Source organism: Curcuma longa, chromosome 8 (assembly GCF_044706935.1).
Source record: "Curcuma longa cultivar G26 ecotype Majalengka, Jawa Barat chromosome 8, ITB_CL_G26_1.1, whole genome shotgun sequence".
Taxonomy (NCBI): Eukaryota; Viridiplantae; Streptophyta; class Magnoliopsida; order Zingiberales; family Zingiberaceae; genus Curcuma; species Curcuma longa.
In genome coordinates, this window is record NC_133868.1 from 14,543,568 (window position 1) to 14,560,693 (window position 17,126).

At 38.8% G+C, this 17,126-nt stretch overlaps 1 pseudogene; it reads left to right on the plus strand.

Annotated features, from left to right (window-relative positions):
- The first annotated feature begins 7,933 nt into the window (after window positions 1-7,933).
- LOC141833771 (uncharacterized) lies at window positions 7,934-13,212 on the plus strand (annotated as a pseudogene).
- The last annotated feature ends 3,914 nt before the right edge of the window (window positions 13,213-17,126 follow it).

The window sequence follows — 17,126 nt, forward strand, 5'->3', positions numbered from 1 at the left end:
TCTCCTATAACTATACATTGTGATAACACAAGTATGATTGCCAAGGCTTATAGTGAGGTCTATAATGGCAAATCAAGATATATTGGAGTGAGACATAGTATGGTTAAAGACTTGATAAAAAGTGGAGTTATAACCATAGATTATGTTAAATCTAAAGAAAACTTGGTTGATCCTTTGAACAAAAGGATTAACTAGAGATTTAGTTGAAAGAACCTTCATTGAGATGGGGTTGAAGTCCATGATATAAACCTTTAACAATGGAAACATCAATCCAACGCTACCATATTACGTAGTCTTGGATGCAATGTAGTGAAAAGTACATTGGACAAAGGTTGAAACACCATATCAAAGATAAGTGTTTCAATTCCCGCTAGTAAAGTGAGGATGAACTTGCTGATTCTTAACAAGTCTCAGAAAATGCCACAAATGGCGGGGGCATTTGGAACTGTGCCTATATGAATGTAGAATTTAATTATAATTAAAGTTTTGGACTTAAACTTTGATACGTTCATGAAAGGATTGTAGCATTATATAAAGTGTATGCTGTTTGTAACAATTGGAAAGAAGTGAATCTGTGTGTGATTGTTCATGTGGTTTGTAACATAAACCTTTGGTTCAAAGCTTAGCTACCAAAATGGTTTACAAATTATAAGAAACCTTCACTAAGATAATGGTTCAATCGAAAGATACCATTATTGATGTGCAAATTATCAAGATGTGTTTGTAATCCATGAATAAAGTATGTTTCAATTATTGAAAATGGTGGGGATTGTTGGATATTTTAATAATTGAAAATAAAATTCAAAGGAATAGTTGCTACCTTTGAGAAAAGTTGTGACTTTTGGGAAAAGTAATGACACTTGGGAAAAGTCACAACCCTTGGCCATTTCAAAATCATGGTAGTCTATAAAAGGGCTAAGTTGGATGAAAAACAAACACTCTCTCTTGCTCTTCTTTCCTTTGTTTTGTGAATTGTCTTACTTAGTGTAAAGTAAAGGTAATTAGCTTCATCTAATCCTAAAGGATATTTGGTTCCAAAATTAATGAACACATTGTTCACCAACCTAATTTAAATTTTATTTCTGGGGAAATGAAATCCTTAATTTCACTATGCCCTTCCCACAACCCCATTTCTCCGCCTTAGTTTTTTTTATTTTTTTTTCACAGCATGTAAAAAAAATGCATCCTTTCCCGTGCCCTAAAAGCACAAACCGCCGCCGCCTTTTTCTTCAATCTCTTGCCCTCAAGCTTCTCACCGGCCCTTGCCGGTGTCGGCCTCGCTCGCCGTCAACGCCAATCGGCCGGCTCCATGCCAACCTCGCCGACGTCAGCCTGCCTCACTAGCCGAACTGCTGGCGAGAAGTATGACGGGCAACCAAAACAGAGAAATCGCTACGATTTCTCTGTTCTTGAGATTCTAGCGTGCGAAACTTGAACAGGTAATTATATTACTGCTCTGATACCAATGTTGTTTATACCTGTTGTTGCGTGCCTCGGTTGAGATTGCTCGCGTCGGAGGAACGATCACGAAGAATCGAAAGGCTCCTCGGGTTCCACAAACCAAATCCTCCTTGGTGTTCTTCTTCTCCGGTGTAGCACCTCTGGAACAAATCCACAGCGCTGCCTCTCCTTTGCTTCGACTTGGACGCAACCACCGCTCCATCGCAGGTATGTATTCTTACCCTTTATATAGTAGAGATCAGGAAGACGAAGGGGTGGTTTTGCCCCTTCGTCTCCTTCTGTTTCAGAAGATGAAGGGGCGACGCCCCTTCATCTCTGAACGTTCAACACATAGACTCCCACCATAGTGATAGTACCACTATCTTTTTCCTTGTTGGAGATCTTTCAATAGCAAAGAAACCTCTTACAAATACATATTCTTATACAAATAAAAACAAAGATAAAGATGAAAAATGAAATACAATATAAATAATAATTTATACAACTGATCTTTACTTTACTCATTGTTCAAATGCTTTGGATTACTTTTTGAAGGTTTGGAATGCAATAATAATTCCCCTTCAAACTCTTCAAGAACTAACATCAAAATTTTCCACGAAAATCCTCTCTTATAGGATTGTTGTCGTGATTGAAAACTATCCAACAATCGATTTCTACAGTTGATTTACTTTGTCTGAATTTGAATGTTGCATCTATAGAATGACTCTTTCCAACTCAATATTGACTACAACAGCCAACTGTTGCCACATCAATTGAGTGTCACAGTCGAGTTTAAAATATTTTAATTGGTACAACAGTGTCATCAGCCAATTGCACATCCCCAACAGCCAACTATTGTCATATCAGTTGAGTGTCACAATCAAGTTTAAAATGTTTTAATCGTTGTAACAGTGTCATTAGTCAATTGCACATCCCCAACAGCCAACTGATGATGATCAATCGAGTTTTTAGATCAACCCAGAAATTTTTTGTTTGCTATTATCATCAATCAATTACTTATACCCAACAGTCGATTGATATATGGTTATCAATTGATTGTTACTCCCTAACAGTTGATTGATACTTTTATTTCAATCTTTCTAAAGTTGAATTCTCATATTGTTTAGTATCCGATTAATCTCAAACTATTAGGATTTACTTTGTCTAGCATCCGATCAACTTTAATCTGTCGGGACTTTCTTTATCTAGCATCCGATCAACCTTGATCTGCTAGAATTTTTACCGTTATTTTTGATCAAGCTTGATTTGTCGGAACTTCATCTTTATCTAATATTCGATCAACCTTAATTTATCATAATTTTATTATTATTAAATGTTCGTTTAATCTTGATCTATTTAGATTTCATATCTTATGTAAATATTTGTTCAATTGTTATCTAAAAATGCTTTTGAATTAATGAAATTAACCTTTAATCTTTTTTGCGCTTCACAATGCACCTTTCACCAAATTATATGTGCTTATACATCTTAGCAAATGATACTACTAAATGTAAAAGGAAAAAAAATCAACATCTTATTGATATTGCTCACCATGATGGCTCATATGCATGTACTCAACCAATAATGGAGAAGTGCATGTTTATCCTCACGGGAGTGGTGTAAAGTACTTAAAAAATAATAAAATTTGAATTTTAAGTAGGATAAATATCTTAAAGATTAATTTTTAAGTATATATAAATTATATTATAAATTTTATGATAGAATTAAGAAAAAGATTATCTACTCAGGATTAATCAAGTGAAATTTAGACACCTAAATTATTAAAATAAAATAATAGAGAAATATAGTGCTCCCTTTCTGTCATCTAATAAATCCTCTCGGCAAAGAAAATCTCAAAGGCTAAAAATTAGAGTTGGTCATATTCGATAATCTAATAGACTAAAAATTAGATTCAATCGACTTGTGGTTGAGTTTATTGGTGTAATCAATCTCAAGTCAAGGTTGATCAAGCTCGGTTTGACTTGAGTTAGATTTCGATGTTTGATCAATATATTAGTTAGATATCGAGTAGATCAAGGTTAACCAAATACTTTACAATGAAGAAGAAAAAGTAGGTCTATATTGACTGGATATTTAATGGTGGAGAAGTCTAAGTATGTCACGATTGACCTGACACTTGGTATGCAAGGGAAAGTCCAAGTGATTCATAGAGTACCGAACACTTGGCACAAGACGAGAAGTCCAAGTGGATCATGATTGACCGGACACTTGGCAATGTGGAGTTATGGTGGAGAACACGCATGGTGGAGGATGCCAATGTTGGTCAGGAAAAAATTGACACTTGGGTTCAGTTGAAGAAGAAAATGAAGGATCAATTTCTTCCGGATAATGCCTCATGGATTGCACGAGATGGGTTGAAACGTCTCAAACAAAAAGGTTGGACTATGTCAAAGAATTCTATTCTTTGATGTTGGATATTCAAAATATGTCTAAGGAGAACAAGTTGTATAACTTTCCATATGGTTTACAGCCTTAGGCACAGATTGAACTTCAAAGGCAGAATGTGAAAGATCTTCCTAGTGCAATTGTTGTAGCTGATGTCTTGGTCAATTTCCATGTAAACAAAGATAGTTTGAATGCATCTTTGGCTTCCAAATCAATGCACAATCAAAAGGATAAGGAAGTGGCATGGAAAAAGGATACAGGTAACAATCAGCAGATTGACAGGAATGATCATATTACCTCCCAAGGAAAGAACAACTTGAAGAACCAGGGTTGTTTCTTATGCAATTGGCCTCACTTGGCAAGGGATTGTCCCAAGCGAGAGAAATTAAGTGCTCTTTTGGTAGAAGACAACATTGGATGCCTAGAACAGGAAGTTATTTTTCTTGTTAATCCTTTACATTTATTGAATTCAATTATTGATGTCGATTCTGAAGGGACTGTGGAGGTTACCACAAATACTTCTAGCAAGGTCATTGGGACTACACTGGAGCAGGAGGGCTACATATGGAAGTGTTTGACGAGGGCATCAAATTATTCTGGTGGGGATGGTTTGTTAGACCCCTAGCTTGAAGGTTCGCTAGGCATAAGGATTGGGCTCTGTTCCTTTGTTCCAGTCGATTGGGTATGTGTGCAATGCATACTGAGCAACGAAGAATTACAGCAACATGCAGGGGTTGCCCAAGCACAAGTCATGCAGGAGGCAGACTTGGCAATCATGCAAGAGGTAGACTTAGCAATCATGCAAGCAAGACATGCATGCAACGCATGCCAAGCAACGACAAGGATTACGACAGTGTTGGGGTTGTCCAAGATAAGTTATGTAAGAGATAGACTTAGTGATTATACGAGCAAGGCATGCGAATAGGGCGGGTCAAGTAACAACAAAGGATGTGACAGCGTGCTGAGCTGTCCAACCACAAGTCATGCAAGAGGCAGACTTGGATTATGGTGAATAGGTGTGAGGATTAGACATGCTCGATCCAAGCATTTAGCCAAGCAGGCTTGCAGGAAATGCAAGAAATGGCATACAGTGGGCACATGCAATACAACATGACAGATAGAGCAACAGGAGTTGTTTTGTCTAAGTTTGTGGTGCTAGGCTTAGGCCATGTACATGGCATGTAGCCAAAGCAGTAGAATCATAGGGTCATGCACAAGGCGTGGAGGCTTATATTTGGCATGGTGGCAACGTAACAGAATGATGGGGCAAAGCACAAGGCATGCAGGCTGACACTTGACATGGGGCTAAGGCAGCAGGGTGATATGGACAAGTAGTTTTGTACATGTGAGAAAAGTAGTTGGTAAAATTACCATGTAACCACCAATGTAACCATTGTAGGATCGAAAGAGGCGAAAGAGGAGGAGGGGGAGGAATCTCGTATTTTAAAAAAAATTTCTTTTTAACAAAAACCAAAAGAGAGATGCAATGAAAAATAGAAGTAGTACACAACCTTTTTTACATGTTCACAATCCTCGTCGGATTGCTACTCTAGGACCCGTAATCCAATCATGAACTACCTCGATGAGCAAATCACTAAAAATCCTCCTTCCGAAGGACTTTTGAAAAGGATGGTATGATTACAATGTGTAGGAGATTGTTATACTTAACAATTCTCCTAATAAGATAAATGCAATAAGTAAGATTATACCGACAACGAGAGATAGAGCTTTAGCGTAGGTTGTCGAAGGTCGTCTCAGTGCAGTAGATGAGCAGATCTTGCTTGAATAGCAACCCGAGCATAGAGATTGAGGAGATGAGAGTTTGAGATGATGTTTTGGCCTTGGAATTCGAGCCTACTTTTATAGGCCCTTTTCGATCGCCTAGACATCCTTCCGGACCACTCCACCTCAATATGTCGATTTGGAAATTCTGCCTACTGATTTGGAAATTTGACCTTCTGGTCGCTTGGATCTATCTGGTCACTTGTATATACGGTCACTTGGTTTTCCTTCTAGGCACCTCCACCTCAAAGTGACCTTGCCCGTCCCAACTTGCCAAAATTGCTCACCAAGCGCTAGAAGTGATTCGATCTCCTAGACCTTCAATTGCCTAAATTCTATCCAGTCACTCAGATTCCTACAAAACTAAGTTAGCTCATAAACAATATAATATCATTTGATAATTATCCAATTGTCTGATTTTGACTTCGAAATCCAAATTGGATCCTTAGTCGCATCGTCACTTAAGTATGCCCCCATAAAGAGGACTCGTCATTTCCACTCCACTCTTGGAGCTTACATGATCTTATCTACAAACATTCGATCCTCCTATCCTATTTAGGTTTTCTTTGCTCAGTATTTGATTGATCTAATTCATTTCTTGCAAAATCGAATTAGCACAATAGATAATGCAAAATATATTAGCAACATTATACTTCAATTTACCAAATACGTTGGCTTGGTCGACCATGTGTGGTTAATCGAAAATCTTATTTCGGTCACATTTATTTGGAGTTCAGTCCTCTAAGATTTCTCATTACTTAAGGTTCACTCCCTTAAGATTTTCCTTTTGTTTAGAGTTCACTCCTCCAAGACTTCTCACTATCTAAGATTCACTCCATTAGAATTTTTCTTTTGCTTGGAGTTCACTTTTCCAAAACTTCTGACTACCTAAGATTCACTCTCTTAGGATTTTCTTCTTTTTTGGAATTACTCCTCTAAGACTTCTCATTATCTAATGTTCACTCCCTTAAAATTTTCCTTTTGATTGGAGTTTACTCATCTAAGACTTCTTACTATATAAAATTCACTCTCATTCGATTTTTCTTCTTGCTTATAATTCACTCCTCTAAGACTTTTCACTTAACTAGGTCAACCTTAATCCGACATCCATTCAATATATTGTCAAACAAATATTAAAATCCTTGAGGTTAATTGCATCAACAATCACTACCTACGCATTATAAATAGGTAAGGTTGGGCAATGACAAGAGAGGGAGGGTAAATCATGAGAAATTTGTGAGTGAATATGTAATGTTCCACTTGTAATCTTTTGTTATTGTTGTGAATAAGAAAGGTTGAGAACTTTTCTGTATATTATGTGTTATTTATTTGTGACTTTCGTTTGTTAAACTCGAGGAAGACATTCTCTTGTGCCTTGGTGGTGCATTTGTGGGTTGAATTAACTATGGGACTTGATAGCCGCACAAGAAAATTTCTAAGTAGAAATTGACTCTTGATGGCCGCACAAGAAAATTTCTAAGCAGAAATTGTCCCTGTGACATTTACCATGGAGCCATCCTAAGCAATAAGAGGAGAACCCATTGAATTGAGGCATTGTCTTACCACCCAAATGGAAGGCTTTAAGATAAAAATCTTGTTTATACTCACCTTTCTAGCAAAGTTTAATTTGCTAATTTAAACTAATTATCAAACATGAAAAATTAAAAATTATTAATCCCTTATAAGTTTTGGTATTTGACAAACATGTTTAACTTAAGCAATTTGTCTTTGATAAGTTGGTCAAATGTCTTTGGTTCAAGCTATACTCTTTGGATCAAGCTTAAAGATGTGGATAACTATTTGACGGGGTAAAGCTTGGTCTTCTATTCTCATCTTGGAAACGCCTTTATGTAACTTGCTTGCATTTGACCTGTGTGACCGGTTCAATATCGCCAACTCCATCAACTACCTTACTATGTCAACGACTATGCTGCGCTGATTTAGTCCGTTGACCAATCTCTGCATTTGTTGAAGAACAAATGGAATCAGCAACTTGGCTGAGCTTAATAATATTGATGATATAAACTAGGAATGAATTTGTGCATCGACATGATTTATTTAAAAAAAATAACAAAAGATGGAAATAAATATGTCTAGATTTTTATAAAAGCAAATAAGTTTTTAATTCTCCTTAATCTGACGGCTAAAATAAGGAAATACAAAATGCTGATTAATTGAGAAGAGGTATCCAATTAATTGATATCATGCCTCAGGATATTTTACCATTATTATTCCACCTAATTAAGTCAATGATTTATCGCTCTTATTAACTGTTTGTTAGTTTCCCATTATTTTTCCAAAGATAATGGGAAATGGCTTGGCACGTGACCGGTCGCCGGCGACTCGGCCCGCGTAGGATGACCATTTCTGCTTTGTGGTTTCCCTTCTCGTCGTCTTAAAACCCCCGCAGTTCTCCAACCATTCTCTCTATCTCTCTTTCTCTCTCTCTCTCTCTAACGCTCGAAGTGAGCAAACCAGGGGAAAGGAAGCCAATGGATCGGAATCAGGAGCCAGATGCTAAAGATCATGATCCTCCGGCGGAGGCGGAGCCGGTGGAGGTCGCAGGCGAAGAGGGGATTGGCGGAGAGAAGAATGAGTACCTGAAGGAGGTGCAGGTCGTCTGTCCGCCCTCCCATCTTCCGCTTCCAGAGGCCCCGGTTGGGCTTACCAAGGCGCGGTCTGTCGGGCCGGACGAGGAGCGCCACCCCATCGACCGATCCGTCTCCCTCAACTCCACTGTCCGAGCCGTCGACGTTGCTGCGCTCGCTAAGTTCATCCGCGACAGGAGCAGCGTCTTCTCCGCCGCCATCGCGAAGCGGGTCTCCTCCTTGAAGGAGTCGCCGAATGTCGACGGCGAGTGTGGCCCTACTGCACCCGTCACCGAGTTTCACCTCTCCGGCCTCAAAGTCGTAGTGCGGGTCAAAGGAGAGGACGAGCGGGCGAACGCGGAAGGTGAAAGAAAAGGCTGTGAGATCAAGGGCCGGGTCAGCTTCTTCTCCCGCTCGGGCTGCCGCGACTGTGGTGCCGTCCGGTCGTTCTTCCGCGAACGGGGCATCCCTTACGTGGAGATCAACTTGGACGTGTTCCCGGAACGGGATCGGGAGCTCGTGGAGCGGACGGGGAGCGCCGCCGTGCCGGCGATCTTCTTCAACGAGACGCTGCTCGGAGGAATAGTGGCGCTCAACTCGATGCGCAACAGCGGGGAGTTCGATCGGCGTCTGCAGCAGATGGCCGGGGGACGGTGCCCGGAGACGGCGCCACGGGTTCCTGTTTACGGATTCGACGACGAGGAGCTGGAGAGGGAGCGTCCTGACCCGATGGTTGCGGTGGCGCGAATTCTTCGGCAGCGCCTCCCGATCCAGGACCGGATCACCAGGATGAAGATCGTCAAGAACTGTTTCACCGGCGCCGACATGGTCGAAGCCCTCATCGGCCACCTTGACTGCGGCCGTAAGAAGGTAAACCTCCCTTCCTTTCCCATCCCTCCATTCCTCTTCAATCCAATCTCATCCGTTCGATTAAAAAATCACGGATAGGATGACGATCCGATTCCGGAAACGGCCGAGAGGGAGAGGCACGTGCGAGAGGGCTGCCTCGGGCAGTCCGTTAGCCGGCGGGGCCCAGCGTCCGGGTATTTGGAAGTATGTCAGTGGATAGGGGAGTTCAGTTGGCACTCAACGCACCGGCTTGGTGTTTGCGAGGTCCCTACACGGAGTGAATGTTTGCCTTTTTAGTTGTAGAATCCGTGATGCCCACTGCTACTAGATGTTATTTATGATGTCAGGGACCCTGCCCATAGGATGCCCAGAACATCAAATTAGCCCTTTTTTTTATTGAATTTCTCAAATCACATTAAAAATTGAGACCACCGGACACTTCTACAGAAATCCCAAAAAACCTACTCGTAGATGTTTGGCAAAGTTAAATAAAAAGAGGAAATAAGGTCAATTAAGTCAGCTAGATGATATTTAGGTGAAATGGGAGAGAGTATTTTGGCATTTTTACTTTAGAGAGGTACGCCTGTTGCACATTTATGAAACTACTTGTTCCCAATGATCAATTCACAACTTTTAGAGTTTCTATTTGATAGTTTTTTTCCATTTAAAGGAGAAGAGTAAGATGATTTAAATTATGTTGTATGTTACTTCATACCCTTTATTTAAAGAAAAATTAAAAAGGAAAAAAAATCTTTCTTTTGCTAGAGTTTTTTTTCATGCATCTGACTTTAGGATCTTGTTTTTAAGAGCTTTTGTAAGTTACCTTTGTTTTTTAGGAACATAAAAATATAAATATCTTCAGTAACAACAGGTCCTTATTCAAATGTGAATACTTTTTGTTCCATTTCATTTGCTTATTTCATAAGCAATAGGGTTGACTATTCTTATGCGCATATAATTTCTGGCTAGTACCATAATCCATTACTTCCTGACGTCTATATTAAAATCCACTTCATTACACCAGCCATTGAATTGGTCTATAATTTGACTTCGACAGGCGGTTGAGATTGGTAAAGAACTTGCCAGGAAGCACTTCATACATCATGTATTCCGGTAAGCCTTACAATGAATGCAATTTTGTCAACTACTAGGTATTTATGTTGATTCAAAGTACTCCTAGAGATTTATGTTGCACATGAAAGGATGTTATTTTTGATTGGTTGCATGACAATTAATTTCTACAGGGAGAATGACTTCGAGGATGGGAATAATCATTTCTACCGTTTCCTTGAGCATGAACCAGCAATTCCTAGATGTTTCAACTTCCGGGGATCAACAAATGATAATGAACCCAAGCCACTTCAAACTGTTGGCCAGAAGCTTACTAAGCTAATGCAAGCAATACTTGAAGCCTATGCATCCGATGATAGGTGCCATTTGGACTATGGTCGTATAGGTGCCAGTGAGGAGTTTCGAAGGTTTGTTGGTTCTTGGTCTTTCTGTTACACGATAATCACATTCGCAATGTGCTTTCATTGTTGCATTGTTAGATACTTTAGCCAAACTCCCGCTGAATCTGCATGATCAGAAATGAATCATTATGCTGCAGTCTCATGTGAAAATCATCATTGCCCAAGTAGACCAAGGGGTTATCGCTCACAAAAGCAATAGGCGACTACTACTCCGAATTCATATTTTATTGTGCCTTTTCCTTAATTACCTTTTGAAAAATTACAAGTCTCTTAGGCCTATTCCCTCATTGTCACATTCAGTTTCCCTTATTATCTTATGCCTTTCATCATTTGCATATTCAGAATATGATCAATATGTTGCAGTTTCATGCAGAAATCTTCAATCAATTGGTTTGATAGACCAAATTGTTATAACTTAGGAAAGCAGTTGGGGACTATTATAGCATTTTTCATATTTTTTATGCCTTTTCCTTTAATTTCGTTCAATTGGGTGCTGAGAATATGATTAGTAGGCTGCAATCTCATGTTGAACTCTATAATCAACTGGTTGAACACACCAAGTTGTTGTCATTTAGAAAAGCATTAGATATCTACTATTTCATATTCATATTAGGCTTAAAGATTACAAAACTAGTCACTACTGGTATGTGTTTGCAATTGCTCACTGAAAGAAGACTACATGTTACCTTGTGATCTTGTTACACCTGATCTCACTTGAATATTTGACTCCAATTTAATACGTTTTATTTTGAAAGTGATATACAATACTATAAATGTTGATTGGCAAAAATCATTCTCTCACTTGACAGTTATTAATTATTATCTTCTTGTCTCTGAAGTTGAGTTGATCTTTTTATCTTATCTATATTTTAGTTTTGTCAGACTATGTGATTGACTACTCCAATTTTTGGCATATGATTGATTTTAAATTTACAGGTTATCTGGTTATAAAAGGCATAATCTACTAAACTATTTATGCTGAATTGTAATGCATTTTTATTGAATTTTCCTTTTACTGGTACGTTGTGCAGATATGTTAATCTAGTCCAAGATCTGCAACGGATTGATATTTTCAACCTTTCAGCCGATGAGAAGATGACTTTCTTCTTGAACTTGTATAATGCAATGGTCATCCATGCAATCATCAGGATTGGCCAACCAGGGATGATTGACAGGAGGGCCTTCTATACTGACTTCCAGTATATAATCGGAGGCTATCCTTATTCTCTTTCCTCTATTAAGAATGGTATCCTCCGTTCAAACAGAAGGCAGCCTTACTCGTTAGTCAAGCCATTCAGTGCCGGTGACAAGCGGCTAGAGGTATTTGAATAGCTTCCTACTCATATTAGTTATTTTTTGATGAGGAAGCCTGCTAAAATATCATCAATTCTTTCAGTTGGCTCCCGATAAGGTGAATCCTTTGATCCATTTTGGCTTATGCAATGGAACCCATTCAAGTCCAAGCGTAAGGTTCTTCTCTGCCCAAGGGGTTGAAGTTGAACTTCGAAATGCTGCAAGGGAGTTCTTTGTTCATGGTGGTGTGGAGGTGGATCTTGAGAAGAGAGTTGTCCATCTTAGCAGGATCTTCAAATGGTAAGTTTGCATGATAGTTTCAGTTACTTACCAATCACAAACTAGTCAGATCCCTGCATGTATTATTAGGCTATCATTGGCATAGCTCATAAAATCACTATAATTATTTCACCAAAAAATACTCTAATTACTTGGAATTGATTAATGGCGATCGAACCATCAAAGACTTCAAGGTGATCCAAGTATTGGTGACTCACAATCCTGACAACAATCAAAATGATTTTAGTTTTATTCTCACTTACTCTATGAATAGAAGATTTGGTTGTTAAGATAGAATTTCCTCTCCCATGCTTACTTTCCAGGCTCCATGTTAAAAGTAACCTTTGTTAGATTCTTATCACTTACAGGGTTCTTAGTTGCCTAAGCGTCAATGATGTATTTTACAGAAATAGACCTAATTAGGGAAACATAAAATTTCTGAATCCACACATCGTCCTATCAACCACAGATTGTATGTTCCTGAATTCAGTCTGTGAAAATTTTGCCATAATGATTACACACGCTCCCTCTCAGTTCATTTGCTATCATGCACTACTTTCCGACTTTTGGGTGACTTCATTGACTTGCTCAAGGTTCATGATACAGGTATAGCGCAGACTTCGGACAAGAAAAGGATATCCTCGAGTGGATATTGAGCTACCTTGATGCAAGCAAAGCTGGCCTTTTGACTCATCTTCTGAACGATGGAGGTCCCATTAAAATATCCTACCAAAATTTTGATTGGTCCTTAAACTGTTGATGGCTCCTGATCGTGCATGGCCAATTCCCCACCACCTCGATGTTTAAGAAGAAGATGCTGATAGTGATATATCACTCGAAGTCTCACCTAGACATGATTGGTTGCTTCTAGTGTATATATAAATAAAATAGGTACATGATTCATGTTTCACCATAAAGAGTTTGGCCAGTATAATTTCTTAGTATTTATAATTTAACATTGTAGGATCATGCAGTCCACTTGCTTCATGCCTCTCAAGAAAGTTGCTGTAGAGCATGTAAGAACAGTATGATCTTTTATACTAATGTAGCTACATATCTATTGTTTACTAGATTTTTATATCTACATTGTATGTTGCCTCAGTTTGTGGAATAAAATGTGATTTTTGTGGTTCCACAAATGGAGAAGTGCTTCTTTATGTATGTGTGCTTGGTTATTTTTGTTCGATATTGCTACCTCGATTGGAACTAGTCCATGTGTTGCGCATCTAGGCAAAGTGAAATTACCCTGTCAAAATAGAGCAATTTAAATTTTATAATTGGAGCATGAAAGAATTACCCTGTCAAAATAGTGGGGTATGTGGTGCTAAATCCTTTGTCATTTAATTTGTATGATAGAACCCAGTTCCTTTGGCTGTTAATGCCGGGCTATGATACAAACAATTGTAGGATTAAACTGAAATGATCAAACTTTAATTGTGTAGTAGAAATAATAATACAACCATAAGAGTAAAAATCAATGCTAACACTGACTTTATGTTGTTTGAAACTCTTTATTTCATGACTTAGGATTTGTAAGGTTGCTCAACTCTTGAATTTCACTATGACTTTAAGGTAAGCTTAAACAATAAAAATAAGAATACAAATTAAGGTAAAAGAGCTTTAGGGTGCATGGGTTGAACTTTTAGCCGTCTATTTTCCTCTGAATTCAATGAAGGATTCAATATCTGATCCGAATGAATGAAGGAGGATATGAAGAGATTTTTTAGATCTGATTAAATAATTAGATAATTGAATATGAAAATTTTTAAATTTGAGTATGGAAACAGGTAAAATTTGACACATACTTAATTAAATAATATATAAGTAGTATTGATTTTTAAAATCAATAATACAATAGTGTTAGATTTTAAAAATCAATATCTTTTTAATACTGATTTTCAAATATCAACATCAGTAGTGTTGGATTTTGAAATCAACACCAATTGTCATGCTGGATCTTGATGTGCTTCCGCAAGTGCACGGAATATCGCCAAGTAATAAAAAGATCGAATCCACAGGGACCGTGGAACTACTTACTAAATCTAGCACAAAAAGGTGGAGAGAATATAGATCATGAGTTGTGTGGGGGAGATGGGAGTGTTTTAAAGTGCTTTATCCTAAAAGTCGGAGAAAGGGATCGACTGTGACACTTATGGGTGAAGCGATCCTAGGATTTCGGACTCCTCAGAGAATGGATTAATCGACTTGGATCCTCTACCTTTCCTCAATAACTGTTCAATTGTAGGAATGTCAACCAAATTATCCAATTCAACCTCGTCAGGTATCCTCGAATTAACTCATTGGTGTTCTTACGTCACTCGTTATTGGTTTGAAACGGTTCTAGAAGCCCGGTTCAAGGTCTGCCCGTGTCACTCAGGCGCCCCGGAAATACTAAAAGAACCTTATCCACTGTCACTAGATACCCTTTTACGGATCTCTCCCCAATAACGAATGACCGCTAACTATTCCTCATAAGAATTCAACTATGTATTAGGAAATCCTTCGGAATCTCGCCCGGTTCAAGGTCTGCCCCTTTTACAGAGCGCCCCGGTATACGGCCTAATGATTCCCCAATTCATAGTAAATCCCTACCCTCATGGATTCACACACACACAATTTATCATCAAGTACAAGCATAAATCCACAAAGCAATTCACAGTATTTCATAGAAAACGGTAGATTAATCAAATCCAAGTACAATCATCCATTACATCTGATTTATCCTACATCCTAGAATCTAGGGAAATCTACTCCATATCGAGGAGAATACAATCCAAAGGAAAGAGAGAATACATCTTGTTCCCAAAGATAAACAAGAAATGCAGGAAACTAGACTTATCTTCTTCCTCGGAGTGAAATCTCTGCGTAGATGAGATGGAAATGGTCTGGAGCAGTCGGATCGGTGATGGATCGTCGAATCTCCTCCGAAATAGGCGTCGGCGGCTCTAGAACAACTCCGGTGGCTCTCCAAGGTCTCCCCCCTTTCCTAGGTCTCCAAAGAGGCCTATTTATAGTGCAGGGTTCGGTAGCAGCTCGCCTCCGTGCACACGGCCGTGCCTGGGAGGCACGGCCTTGTGTTGGCTTCGGGCACAAGGTAAGGCACGGCCGTGCCTTGGGGGCACGGCCTGAAGCTGTGAGCTCTCGGATCAGAGGCACGGCCGTGCCTCTTAGGCACGGCCCAGAATGGTCCTTCTTCTGTTTGATGGCACGGCCGTGCCTGGGAGGCACGGCCACGCACTGGCTGGAGCTGAGTTGCTGGACACGGCCGTGCTTATTAGGCACGGCCAGCTGCTTGGGCGCTTCTGTTCTTGCACACGGCCGTGCCTGTGAGGCACGGCCTTCAGCTGAGGCTGGCTCCAAGGTGAAGACACGGCCGTGCTTTGGAGGCACGGCCATGAACTGGCTTGGTTCTGTTTTGAAGCACGGGTGTGCTTTTGACACACGGCCTCTGGCTGATGCTGAGGGGTTTTTGGCACACGCCCGTGCCCATTGACACACGGCCAAGAGTTGAATAGACATGGCCGTGCCTATGAGGCACGGCCCTGTCTTGCCTGATCTTCAATAATTCTTCGTTGCGCCGTTTTCGCTCCATTTTCCACCCTGAAACATGTAAAAACACGAGCAGATCTCCGAACTAGGAAATGTAAAATATATGCCTAAATGCATGAATATGGGATGCAATATACATAAGAATAAAGCAATGAGCTCAGAAAGATGTGCAAATAAAGCATGAAAACAGGTATACATCCTACGCACATCACTCTTCTTGTTGAACATCCAATTGTGAAGTTTCTGATTAATCTTGATTTATTAGACTTTTCATCTATTAAGTATTTAATCCTCTTGATTTACTAACTTCTTAGTTGTCAAGTACTTAGTAAATCTTGATCTATATGGTCTTTTTTTTCCAACTGTATTTGTAATAACTTATTAATTATTTTATTCTTGCACACTTGACAAATTTTATTAATAAATACAATATTAATCTAATTTTAATCCTTTCCGCAAACATCAAAATTACCTAATTATACTAGACTATTTAGGGCTGCCTCAATATTATTTGATCAATTATTTTGCACTCGCATACTTTTCAAACTTTATTAATAAATACAATATTGACCTAGCTTAAATCCTTTTTACAAATATCTAACCTCGACCCCTAAGAAAGAATATTAAATTATACTTTATCACATAACAAGTATGAGAGAGTAATAGAAAACAATTGTTATTTATATGTTAATTTTATTTTGGTCCTTGACTAAATTTTATTGGAGCACCAAAAAATCTTATATAATTTTTAAAAATTATGTTAAGAGCCTTACTAAATACTATATATGTTAGAAGGTTTAACTAACCATAAAAATGTATTTTATTTTGAATATTTTATTTCATTTAATTAATTTTTATTTTTGAATCATTTTATTTTCAGGTGGGATGGGATATTAAATGAAAAAGAGTACTTGCTTTAGAAATTTTTTTGGGATAATTGCTCAAAACTAATTATCTTATTATCGTTTATACAGTGATACTACCTAAGTACAAATTAATAATTTATAGTTATGTTTTAAATTCAAAAAATATCTTCACAGGCTAAAAAGGATTTAGTTAAAATATTATCGACATGTTTATAGATGAGTGTACAGGATTAATATATATATATATAAAATTTTGTATGATCATTTATATATATATAAATGGCGAGCAAATTGTTGTTTGTTTGTGCTCTAATTATTTTTAAACAAGTGCAAACTATTGTTGAGACACTTTGCCGCCTCTTGCTCACGTGCGCATGCCACGTGTCGTGTCTCCCCTCCTCAAGTCGTCGTTGTTCCTTCCGTCGCCAACACGTGCCGCCTTGCTTTTCTCCTTAACCGTGACTTCCTTGTTCACCCGTAAAATCGTAAACCCGTAAAATCGTTAGGCGAAGGACATGGGCCCTGCTTTAGACTCAACGTTACCTCCAATAAGATGCAGGGTAACTTGCAGTGCGGCGGACTTCCAGTCCGCCGGTTGCTTC